General features: G+C 43.9%; 1 protein-coding gene across 1 annotated transcript in view; it reads right to left on the bottom strand.

Moving 5' to 3' along the window:
- Positions 1 to 12,590, bottom strand: part of SRD5A1 (steroid 5 alpha-reductase 1) — a 240,255-nt gene that overhangs the window by 89,842 nt on the left and 137,823 nt on the right. The gene's annotated exons all lie outside the window — the stretch shown is intronic.

Here is a 12,590-nt window from a genome sequence, read left to right as displayed (position 1 = left end):
AAGGGATGTGACCTCCAAGTACCCTGAGGAATCCCACTGTCTAGGACTTACTGGAGGTAATAGAAGGGGCCTCAGGCGACTTGACAATCCCGCTTTTTTTTTGTTATTTATTTTTTTAAACGGAGAAGGGTCGTGCCAATAGCTTGTCCCAATCAATCTTTCGGGGTGGAATAAGGGAATGCAAATAAGTGATAATATGGCCAGGCAGAGCAAGTATATCTACCTTAGGCCTCTTACCAGGCTTCCTGTCCTGGTCCCATACTCTAATTTGATCCTAGGTACCACCTAATTCAGCAACACGTTCCTGTGTCCAGATATCAACAGGAACCAACAAACCAAAGAACATTTTGATATCCACAAGCGTCATTACTGTTGAAGAAGCGGACTCAGTCAATTCTTTATAGTATGCAGTAGTATTTGTCCTAGGGTTAGGTAACTCGGTTTTAAGGGACAAGACCTCACTCCTCCTCCATGGGGTATAAACCTATTGTTCTTGAAAACAGGCCTCTACCCATGGCCTAATCACATTATCATGCTGATCCCATAGCTCTGGTATCTCAGGACAGGGTGGTATATAGGATGCACCTCGCTCATCAGAAACTGTAAATGGGGTTATAAGCCCACTGTGCTGCTTGATTAGCCACCACCTTTTTCTCTGCAGCCCCCACATCAGATCGAGCCAATGTCCGCCTCATGTGCTCCGGAAATTTCATCCAATCTCTATCCTCAGGGACGCAGACCAGTGTCTCACTACTCAGTGATGTTGGGAAATGAAGGAACATAGTGGGGGTGACAACAGAGAGAGCAGGCACTAACGTCATTGTCTGTTGTGTCATGGGTGTAAGAGCTGGCGAAAGAGATACTGAAACAATAGGTGTTGCAGGAGTACTAAGAGTTGTAGTTGCCACATACAGCGAAGACAAGGAAAGGACAGGAGGTTCCGTGGCCCAAGGCAGTCTGACCGACGGTAACAGAAGCAGAAATAGCAGGGACAGAAGAACCCGGTAGCTCGGCCTGTTGGGGAAGAGCAGGATATACCCTCTGCGAGGCACACGGAGGGGGAGGTTGAGCATCTAGCAATTCTTCTACAAAAGCATCATTTTCTTCTCGGGCTGCATAAGATTTATCAATATTCAGTCGAAACCTCCTATCTTTACGTTCAATTCCCATCTCCTGCTTCTCTCTATCATGCGCTACAACTTTTTGAGTCAACATTTGCATCCACCCCTTCCGAGCCTCTTTCTCTGCTTTCATTCACCTTTGTTTAGCCTCCTTCTGCGACATTCTGAGGGAATCAAACAGACTACCTGCTTCTTCTCGCACACAACTTCTCCTGTAAAAGCCAAATTTTTTGTTTGTCAATGGCATCCGCAGAACAACAACAAGAAACCATAAAACTACTGAACACCAGCATTTTCAAAAGTAAGCCAAATTAGTTAGGTTGCCGGGCAAAGTGTTCACAAACACTTTTTATCCAAATCGGTCCTCAGACCGTCCGAAATGCAAACCAAAATCAGTCCTCAGACCGTACCAAAGAAAAACCAAACTGGTACCATATCCACAAAGAACCAAAACAAACTCAACTAGTGCACACAGGTCAAACTAAATTATTCTTGTTTGCCGACTCGTCAGACCAAATGGTCAGATCCAGGGATTTCGCCTTTCAGGACCCCAGTCGGGATGACCGCTGGGCGAGGCAACGACCGGTCAGACAGACGGGGCAGCTGCGAGTTCAAGACTCTCGTGCAAGGATCCCTGGTCAGCCCGTCCGACCAGATGATGGCCCTGACCTCCTCACCCGTCTGAGGGTGAGGATGGGCCACCCGATGGAGTCTCTGTTCGGGCACCAACTGAAGGATGTGACCCGATTAGGGCCATCCTGGTCACTCATGACCACCTCTCATCCTTCCATTCAAATGAAGGGTCAGTCAGACAGTAGGGAATACAAACCAAGTATATTTTTATTCAGGTACACTCGAGTGGAGTCCAGTCTGACCAGCCTCCTGGGATTGCTGTAGAGGGCCTGGTTTCAGCAAGTATGGCAATACATTATGTACAATTCAGAACCAATAAAGACACGCCCTGACTGGACGTTTCCAGTTGCCAGCTGGTGAACAAAGGAGATACAGAAGGATGAGATTTGATCCCGAGACCGGGCACATGCTAACTCACTCTGCCTGCGCCTGTCGCTCTAAGGGTGGGAGCAGGCCCATCTACTGGGAAAGGTATGCACTAACAAGAACAGTGTATTCATTATATGTACAGAAAGGCTCAACCTTGGAGAAACAAAAACTATTGCAGCTGCTTTCAGCCTGGGGCAGAGAGACCGAAGTCAATTTCGATCATGGCTCAAAATGGCAGCTGAATATAAAATGGTGCCGCAAATGCTAACTTAAGACGTACAATGCATGAACAGCTCAGCTAAAACATTTTTATTCCAACAAAGAGTAATGATAATACTTATGCATGAATAGCCTGTGACCGTGCAAAGCAACTTTCAGGGATAAATTTGACTATCTTGCTGAAAAAGGTTTGTAACTGAGTGACTATAGCGTAAATTCAGCTGGATTAATTTTCTGCGTGAGGTTAGGACTTTTCAGTACATATGAGCAGCAGAACACATCAGGGAAGTTCTACTTGCTAAATAACCAAGAGTGGAGTTGCCGGGCTATTTCAAACATGCTGGGCACAAATAATTGCCTCCCCCTGCTCAAATAAAGTTCCAGTCACGTTGTATTACACAAGAACGCAATCCAATCCGCCCCCTTAATTAACAGTAGTCTCAAAAATGCGTGCCTCAAGCCACCTTTCACAAAAATACATGGAATTCGACTTGCACATCTAGCAAATCACAGCAAATTGCACTGTGCTGGTGCCTTTGTAATGATAAAGTGTGCCTCTTACTGGAAGAGAGTACTTTTCATCTTCTAGCAGCTGGTATTTGTCTCTTTTCAGGGGCAGTCTTCACCATCTTTAAAGCTGCTCGGCAACTTGAATAGCTACACAATTCCCTGGCTATACATGTACTTCTGTAGCGATATCCCGTACTGAGATATTACTTCTTCTGTAGCAGTAGCCCAAGCTCTTCAGCCAATCCAACACTGCTCTTAAGCTGCATATAATACTAAGCAACATAAAAGCAGTACTAGAAATGGATGAGGCATGCAGGAACAACGCTCCATTGAAGAACAAGGGGCTGTGTCTTTGCTGACGTAGCTCCACAGGTAGCCTTCAATGTAGAAGCGTGAACTGCGCATGTCAGGCTGGCCAGAGCCGCAATACCGGCCAATCTGACATGCGCAGCTCAGTTTCAGCCTCAGCTGCTCATCCCACCTACTGAAAGCTCCATAGCCCCGCCCATAACAACTTTAAATTAATGAAGGTATACCTACGGTATGGGGCTAATTTAAATAGTCAAGATGAGCCTTGGAGGTAGTGGCTCTCAACAGCAAGAGGTCAACGTCCCTGCACTCCTATGAACAAACCGCCGCTGCCAGGTAGCAGTCTTCCAAGGGGAGTTCAAGGATTCAGAGCTGTGTCTTTTTCTCCCAATCCCCTTTCCCCATTAGATTCTTGATGCCTTGTTATCCTTAACTTGAATGGGAGACTTGAGCCAGGTAGTGCAGTTGGGAATCAGCAACACGTGTCCAGCTCACTCCTGTAGGAACACTCGGTGAGTGCCTGACACAAAATGGCTTGGTAAATCCGGCCCTATGTTATGATCTTAACAATGGCATTGGCCTGGACTCCCAGTTTTAAGCCTCCAAATTGAAAGTATGCGTGTACATGAACCATTTGAGGCGAATTCGTTCTTGTTTCTATGTAGTTTTATGCTTAATGTGTTTAAGTGCCATTGGGGCACTTCTCCAACTTTTGAAAACCCTAATAATAATCTAAGGTTAAAAAAAGAGGGGTAAGAAAACAAGTCCCCCATCAAAGCTTTCACCTGGCAAAATATTTTCAACACTTTTGATCGATTGCATTCAATCAATCAATCACAAAAATTTGTATAGCGCGCTACTCACCCGTAAGGGTCTCAAGGCGCTGGGGGTCGCTACTGCTAGAACAGCCAGGTCTTGAGTTGTTTCCTGAAGGAGAGGTGATCCTGGGTCAGCCGTAGGTGAGTGGGGAGGGAGTTCCATGTCTTGGCTGCCAGGTGGGAGAAGGATCTTCCTCCGATGGTGGATTTCCGAATTCTTGGGACGAGGGCGAGGCAGGCGGATCGGAGCTGGCGGGTGGGTGTGTAGAAGGTGAGGCGGCTGTTGAGGTACTTCGGGCCTATGTCGTGGAGAGCCTTGTGTGCGTGGGTGAGGAGTCTGAACGTGATCCTCTTGTTGACGGGAAGCCAGTGCAGGTCTTTCAGGTGGGCAGAGATGTGGCTGCGGCGGCATTCCCATGATGCATTCAATGTTCATCTCCCGCCGTTTTCTTTGTTCGCAAAGAAACACATGAAACGTCCATTGTTCAAAGCACAACGACTGCGACCCAGGATGGCAATTGTATGTCGAAATCCAACATTATCTTATACGTTATCAAACGAAACTACTAGCTTTACTTTTTTTCTTTTTTAGGACGAGCAGACAAATGTAATGTCTGGTATTTCAAATGATATATTCCTTGTTTTGTCTCTGCACATTGAACCTTTCACAGAGCTAACACGCTAGAGAAGACTTTTGTTCCTGTCCTGATCATTTATAATAAAAATACATCCAGCACCAGACTCCATACAGCGCCCTCCTTCTGCTTCTATGAAGCCGTCAACGCGGGGCGTTCTTTCCCATTGAATAAATCCAAGTTTGTTAACGCTTATCACCAGAGTATGCATCAGAAAATATCTATTGTGCCAGCCGACTCGGCACTTTGCAGCTGGCAGAACAAACCACATCTGTCAACCAGTTCTACTTCCATAGGGAAATTCTGTACACTCGATAGGTGTTTCTTCGACGCATTATTCTGTAAAACTGAGTGAGACTAGTTTGGGACTAGAGTAAGTACAGCGGCGCGGCTATCAATTGAGCAGCAGGTGCGGTTGCACGGTGCCCAGTGGGGTTTGGGCTCTTTTGCGTCACAATTCTGAATGTGCCATGCTACTCAAACAGCAGAGGGGAGCATTTTCCTTGTACTAGGGCCGGTGGCAACCTTGCTACGTCACTAGACCAGCTTCGCCCATTTTGCATGCTGGTCGGATTATTTTAAACACTATTCAAAATCCTTGTTTCGAATAAAACAATGGATGCGAATAAAAAAACGTTTTCAGATCGCTAAATGGTCTAATTAAACTTTAAGATACAGATGTTAAACCACCGAGCTCATAGTGTGTTGCTTTTTTATAGCACTAAGGCAGAAAGTGCAACTCGTATACCATTTATTATCCCTTCCATTCTTAGCATTCAAGTAGAAAGTCTAAATTCAGTGCAACATATATATTTTTGTCAGGACGAATCGTGTGCTTGGTGGCAATAAAGGCAAAGTGTGGAGCTCAACAGAATTGAACATATCAAATATAAATGTATTTTACCTGTTCTATATGTACGCTTAACTCCAAAGCATCTCTAATTTATGTATAGAAATACTCCCATCTAGTGGGCAGGAAGTTAAGTTGCCTAAAGAGCAAGTCTGTTGCTGCAGAATCAGTTTGTTACTGACAAGCGCCTGTTCTCAAGCTCATACATTCAGCCTGTATACATTTCTGGTAGAAGGTCCACTAATGAGGTCAGCGTTGCATGCCAACAATTGTTGAGAAGAATATTTTGGAAGATCTTTCGTGACACATCAATCTAATCAGATGTAGAACAAATAAATATTCTCTGCAGTAATAGAAAAGTGCCATAAGGCACAATTCTACATCAGAAATACATTAGCATTTTTCTCAATTTCAGATGTGGCCCTTTAGGTACCAGGAATCTCGTTGTTGAATAAACCAAAAGGTGAAATGAACGAAATCAGCAGTTTTTTTTAGTACTCATTGAGGGAGATTGTGCTAAAAAATGATCTATCTCCACTCAGCAAGTGATCTAAATAACAGGCCGATTTCTATCACAAAGTGAAAATTTGCCGAAAACCTGTAATTTATCAGAGGGCCAGCAACCAATGTGGAATTACTACCTGCAGTTGTCTTATTTCGCCCGTTTTATTCAGAAGTGAAGACTAGGAAACTGCAGATTGCATTGCAGTCAACACTTACACCAAATCCAAGTTGAGAATAGTGTAGCTGTATAACAGAAACGTGTAAAATAAGGAAAATGCTACTTACCAGGATGCATCTGTTCTTGGCATGTAGGGCTGCTGACATTCATATCTTAGCATAGATCGCCGCCTAGTGTTGGATCCGGATGTTGGTACCTTGGTGTCTTGGAAGAGTCTTCGAAGTATCACGAGATAGGTGACCCCTCCCCTGGACTACAGTGCGCATGGGCATCTTCTCCATCTTCAGATTATTTTTCGCCATTGTGGCAAAGATGGATTATAGGAAAGTAAGAGATGACCATGTAAATGTATGTAAAGTATAACTCTGCAGCTGTGACAGGCACCGGGGAGGAGGGTGGGCGATATGAATGACAGCCCTACATGCCAAGAACAAATGCATACTGGTAAGTAGCATTTTCCGTTCGAGGCATGGGGGCTGCAGAATTCATATCTGTGCATAGACTGTATAGCAGTTTCTCCTCTAGCGGTGGTCACCTGTACCAGCTTCAGTGGTTTGAAAAAGAGTTTTGAGGACAGCCTGGCCTACCGCAGTTTGTTGCTTAGCTTGCACGTCTACACAGTAGTGTTTAGTGAAAGTGTGTATGGTAGACCATGTAGCCGCCCTACATATGTCTTCTAGGGGGATATTTCCTAGGAAAGCCATGGATGCCCCCATTTTGGCCGTTGAGTGGGCTTTTGGAGGGAAGTATTAAAAGTGCCCTTTCCCTTTTGATAGCATATTTGAATGCATTTAACTATCCATCTGGCTATTCCTGCATTTGAAATGTGATTACCCTTATGTTGTGGAGAAAAGGCAACAAAAAGTTGCTTTGTTTTTCTGAATGATTTAGTTATGTCAACGTAATATAGCAGAGCTCTTTTGACATCTAGTGTGTGTAGGACTCTTTCAGACACAGACTGTGGGTTTTGAAAGAAAACTGGCAATTCTATGGACTGATTGATGTGGAAAGTGGATATCAATTTTGGCATAAATGTAGGGTTAGTACTAACACTACCTTATCCCATTCATTTCTGATATGGGGGGGGGGGGTTGGTTCCAGGGGAAGGGCTCCGGACATTCATAAACAGCTGGCTGCTAAGCTAGGGGATGCTTTTTGTGCTGCGGGAAGGGAAAACCTTCCATGGATTAAGGTACATCCATGGTATAACGCCTCCTGTAGAAAGGCAAAAAAAGACCTGTTGCTCGCAATAAAAACCAAGGACACAGGAGCTATTAGGGGACAAACGCTCACTCTACAAAAAGGTAATCAATGAGGGTAGGAAGGAATGGGATGTGGGAGGAGCTTGGAACTGCATTGAAGTGCAGGGATCCCAAATTAGTTTGGTCTATTGTTGCTACAGGCCTGAATGGGCTTACCCCTGCGCCCGCCCCGAATATCGCATCTGCGATGTGGGAAATGCACTTTGGTGCACTCTATGGTGTTACGGAGTCCGATACTATAATCTGCGAAACCGCTGAACCCCTGCAAGACCGAGGAGCCTCAGGGGGTGCAGATTATGAATAGGGGGAATTAGTGTCCGCCCCAGGTCCCCATCATGAGCATCGGCTGGTGGGGGCCTCGGGTGACATCACAGTGGGATCAACTGGTAGCGGGGAGTGAGTCCCATCTCCCTCGGTGTGAAATTATCACGCTGAGGGAGGTTGAGGTAGCAATAGGAAAACTACTTCCCAATAAGGCCCCCGGTCTGGATAAACTACCTGGTGATTAGTTTTGTACCCAGCCCAAAATTTGGGCACCCTATTTGGTTGCCTTATTTAACAAGATTTTGTTGGGAGCAGAATTGCCAGCTACTTGGTTGGGAGCCGAGATTGTGCCTATTTTATTAAAAAGGTTGCCCGCTTATCCCATCAAACTACAGACCCATTAGTCTTATAGATGCATCACAAAAGCTAATGGGGAGGATCATTCTTGATAGGATCCTGGGGTGGATAGAAGAAAACGAAATACTGACCACATTCCAGGCCGGTTTTAGGGCAGGCATCTCCACCCTAGACCAAATATTCCGCTCGCAGGTCCTATTCTGGAAAACAGTAAGTGTGGAGGGTGGCAGCCTCTACCTTGTTTTTGTGGACCTGCATGCCGCATTTGATTTGGTCCCTCTGGAGAAGTTGTGGAAGGTGCTGTTAGATTTGGGTCTCCCGCCCTACTTACTGGCTATACTATCCCGACTCCACACGGGCAATTACGCACAGGTTAGGTGCGGGAAGCATGGTGACCTAACGGAACGCTTTCCTGTCCTGAAAGGAGTGCGCCAAGGGTGCGTCTTGGCCCATACACTATTCTCTATATTAATGGTCTTGTAGACCATTTGAATGGTGTGGTGGACAATGATGCCCCAAAATTGGTGACTGGGAGAGTGCCCGCTCTGATGTTTGCAGACGACACCCTGCTGCTGTCGAAAACATCATCAGGCATTCAAAGAACTCTTAATGGATTTGCAGCATTCTGTGCTATGCGGGGATTGGAAATAAACTTGGGAAAAACCAAGATGATGATTTTCAACCCCCCGAAGCAGACACGCCCAAACCCAGTCTTAAATGGTACCCACCTAGAGAGGGTTAAGACCTTTGTATATTTGGGTATTACCCTGATGGAGAGCTTTGATTGGAATACCCAAACCGCCAAGTCGGCGCTTAAACTATCCCAGGTAGCGGGGGGCATTAGTAAAGTTCTCAAGGGGTCAGCCTTCAAACCGGCATCTCCGGCCCTGGAAATATATGGTCTTCAGGCTAGAACGGCTGCAATATATGGCGCTGAACTTTGGGGGCACAAACAGATACCTAACCTCAGAAGGGTGGAACAAAGCTTTATGAGGAACCTAGTCGGACTGCCATTAAGCACACCACTAATCCCTCTTAGACTAGATCTTGGGTTGGAGCCAATAGAGGATATCACAACTGAAATACCTATTATATATTGGAAGAGGCTGTGGTAAGTCCCAGAACTGGCCTGTTATAGAGGTGAGTTCTCTGAGGTTTGGACCTCACTTAAAAGCAAAAACATCCCATGGCTGCAACATATTAGGGCTTTTAGTACCCGGATAGGTCTCCCGCAATTTTGGGAAATACCGGAGATGCATTGCCTTGGGATATCGAAATAGGAACTGCAAACTCAAATTCGAAGGCAGAATTTCTTTGCACTACTGAGGTCTGCAACTATGGGTAGGCTGTCGGCAGAGTTCCTCCTAGTAAAAGTGGAATCTAAATTTGAGGAATTCATGGATGTAATACAACCTCCACTTGCGAAAAAGCTATATCTCCAGCTAAGGCATGGCACCCTACCAATTAGAATTTTCAATTTTGAAATGGATAGATGCACAGCTGATTGTGTATAGTGAAAGTTTGTTTTTGAATTTTAAGTTGGTAGTTGATTTTTGTAGGTGCTCCAAAAGGTGGCGCCAAGGGTCCAATGGCGTCGAGTAAATTAGTGCAAAGATGTGAACCTAGAGAGTCTCTAGAGTCATCCCTTGTTGGGCACACTTGCCATTATCTTTCTAGGAAGAAAAGATTTCCATTCCGATGTGTTTGATGTTTAGCAGAAAATTTATTAGTTTTTAGCGTTTTGATTAACTTTCCATGATATTTGTACTTTTTTCAAACATTTATAATACAGGCAATGTCATTCTGTCTTGTCCTATCCAATGCATTTCGGGCATTATGGAGTCATGCCCTTCATCAGGGAAATAGACACTGTAAGAACGGAAATGAGGTAACGTTACTTCTAATGTTGAAAACAATTAAATTGCATAAAAGTCACATCAGTGCATGGATATACGGTGATACAAACTGTGAACATGTGGGTGTGGTATACAAACAAGAGTGAGGAGGACAAGTTACTTACATGCCTTTCTTCATGTAAATATCAAATCTGAAAAAAAATGGGAAGGATACTATCAGACTGGTCGTATTGCAAGGTTTAAACGGAACGCAAAACGGAGGTTTGTGCACGGGTCAAAAGACGCGTGTGTAACACGATGAACTAACCTGGTTAGTTCATCGTGTTACACACGCGTCACCGTATATCCATGCACTGATGTGACTTTTATGCAATTTAATTGTTTTCAACATTAGAAGTAACGTTACCTCATTTCCGTTCTTACAGTGTCTATTTCCCTGATGAAGGGCATGACTCCATAATGCCCGAAATGCATTGGATAGGACAAGACAGAATGACATTGCCTGTATTATAAATGTTTGAAAAAAGTACAAATATCATGGAAAGTTAATCAAAACGCTAAAAACTAATAAATTTTCTGCTAAACATCAAACACATCGGAATGGAAATCTTTTCTTCCTAGAAAGATAATGGCAAGTGTGCCCAACAAGGGATGACTCTAGAGACTCTCTAGGTTCACATCTTTGCACTAATTTACTCGACGCCATTGGACCCTTGGCGCCACCTTTTGGAGCACCTACAAAAATCAACTACCAACTTAAAATTCAAAAACAAACTTTCACTATACACAATCAGCTGTGCATCTATCCATTTCAAAATTGTACTTTCACCACTGAGCGTCCACAGGAAGGATTGCACGCACCTACAATTATAATTAACCATAAAAATGAGTAATTATGAGGATATCTCTAAAAGCACAGAGGCCCGTGCCTCTACTTTCGCATTTGAAACCAAAGACGCTGATCAAATCTATTCATTAATCAGGGATGAGCTTACACAGGAAACCACGAGCCGGTCTAAAGAGCAAAACATCAAACACCTGTTATACCTTTCTAAAAGGAAAACGAATCAACAACTACACGCCAGTACTCTCATAAAATACCATCGAAATTCACTCATACCACGAGGCCTAAGAATCGCGTTAAAACCATCTCTATGTAAACACTCCAAAAAATTCCAGGAGCGCTGGTATGAAATTTTAAACAAATGCTCCCTAGACTTGATCCTCTTGATCATACAAGAACTGTCTACAATTTTAGAAGAACTGAGCATGGAGATTGAGGAAACTTCATCTGAACTCTCTAAAATGATGTCGGAAGATGAATTAAAGACTACCCTAGAGGATATTAAAAATCAAATAGACCGCCACACAAAAGAGATTAACGAACGAAAAATTCGCAAATTTAAGAGAGACACTCTGGATTACCGCCTTGGGGAAGTTTATACATGGGCAGACATCTACGCCCAAAAACGTAGAAATAAACCGTACAATTCGAATACAGACACATCGTCCACGGATAGTGAAACCACCCAAAAACCTCGCAGAACTCAACCGAGTCGACCCACTCAAGAAAAGACAACCACAGAAGAACCCACCACAAGTAAATCCATGGAAACAAATCCTTTTTTAGACCAGGGCCAAGCCCAAAAAGGAGACCCAGGCGAAGTACTAGAAAAGGACAAAGAAAGAGACCCACCGACCACACGAAGCACGTCGGCCAACATCAAGGAGAAGGAAAAGAAGAAAAAGAACCAACCTCAGAACAACTAGTGATAAACATCAGCGACAAAAATTTCAACCCGTATGAATTACAACTATTACAAAGGGGCATGTCCTTTGTTCCAACTACCAGCACGGATAACTTGGAATTGGAAGTGAGCTTATTCAAGTTCATGCGGAAACTAAGATTGAGACACTTCTTTGATAATACTGTACCAGAGCGACCACAACCTGAAAAAGACCAACTATTGGGCCTACGACCTCAAAGTTCTTTCCAAGCTCCCACGAGTCATAAGACATTAGACTTATTTGAAAATCTAGTAAGACAAGACCTACAGAAGTTGAAACACACCAAACCTAAAAAAAGAAACATCACACAAAAAGACCTTGACACACTACATAGAATGGCTAATGACAACAGTATCATGTTCACCAAAGCCGATAAAGGGGGAGCCATCGTTATCATGAACACAGAGATGTACAATTTGAAAGTGCTGGAACATATTTCAGACACCCAAACCTATACAATCCTCAACCAAAACCCCACGTTGGAATATTCAAAAATACTCAAAACTATCATTGATGAAGCTCACAAAAAAGGTACCATCACGGACAGAACAAAACATTTCTTAACAACATTGAACCCAAAAAGTCCAACACTAAGGATGGTTCCCAAAATTCATAAAAATACCTACGACCCACCGATGCGACCTATAGTATCCACTATAGGTAGCCTACACGAACCCATTGGCCAACTCATTGACAAATATTTGCAAAAACCAGTACAATCCATGCAAACCTATGTTAAGGACACTACGCAATTTCTACAGAAACTACAAGAGATATCAGTGAACCACACGGACAAACTAATTTTATGTAAAGCTGACGTTCGCAGCTTGTACACGAGCATACCCCATGACATGGGCATAGAAGCCATGGAAAATGCCCTTTTGAACTCGGATCTTGACATAGATTTCCAAACATTT

This window comes from Lissotriton vulgaris, chromosome 4_1 (assembly GCF_964263255.1).
Source record: "Lissotriton vulgaris chromosome 4_1, aLisVul1.2, whole genome shotgun sequence".
Lineage (NCBI taxonomy): Eukaryota > Metazoa > Chordata > Amphibia > Caudata > Salamandridae > Lissotriton > Lissotriton vulgaris.
This window is presented reverse-complemented; position numbering and strand designations above follow the sequence as displayed.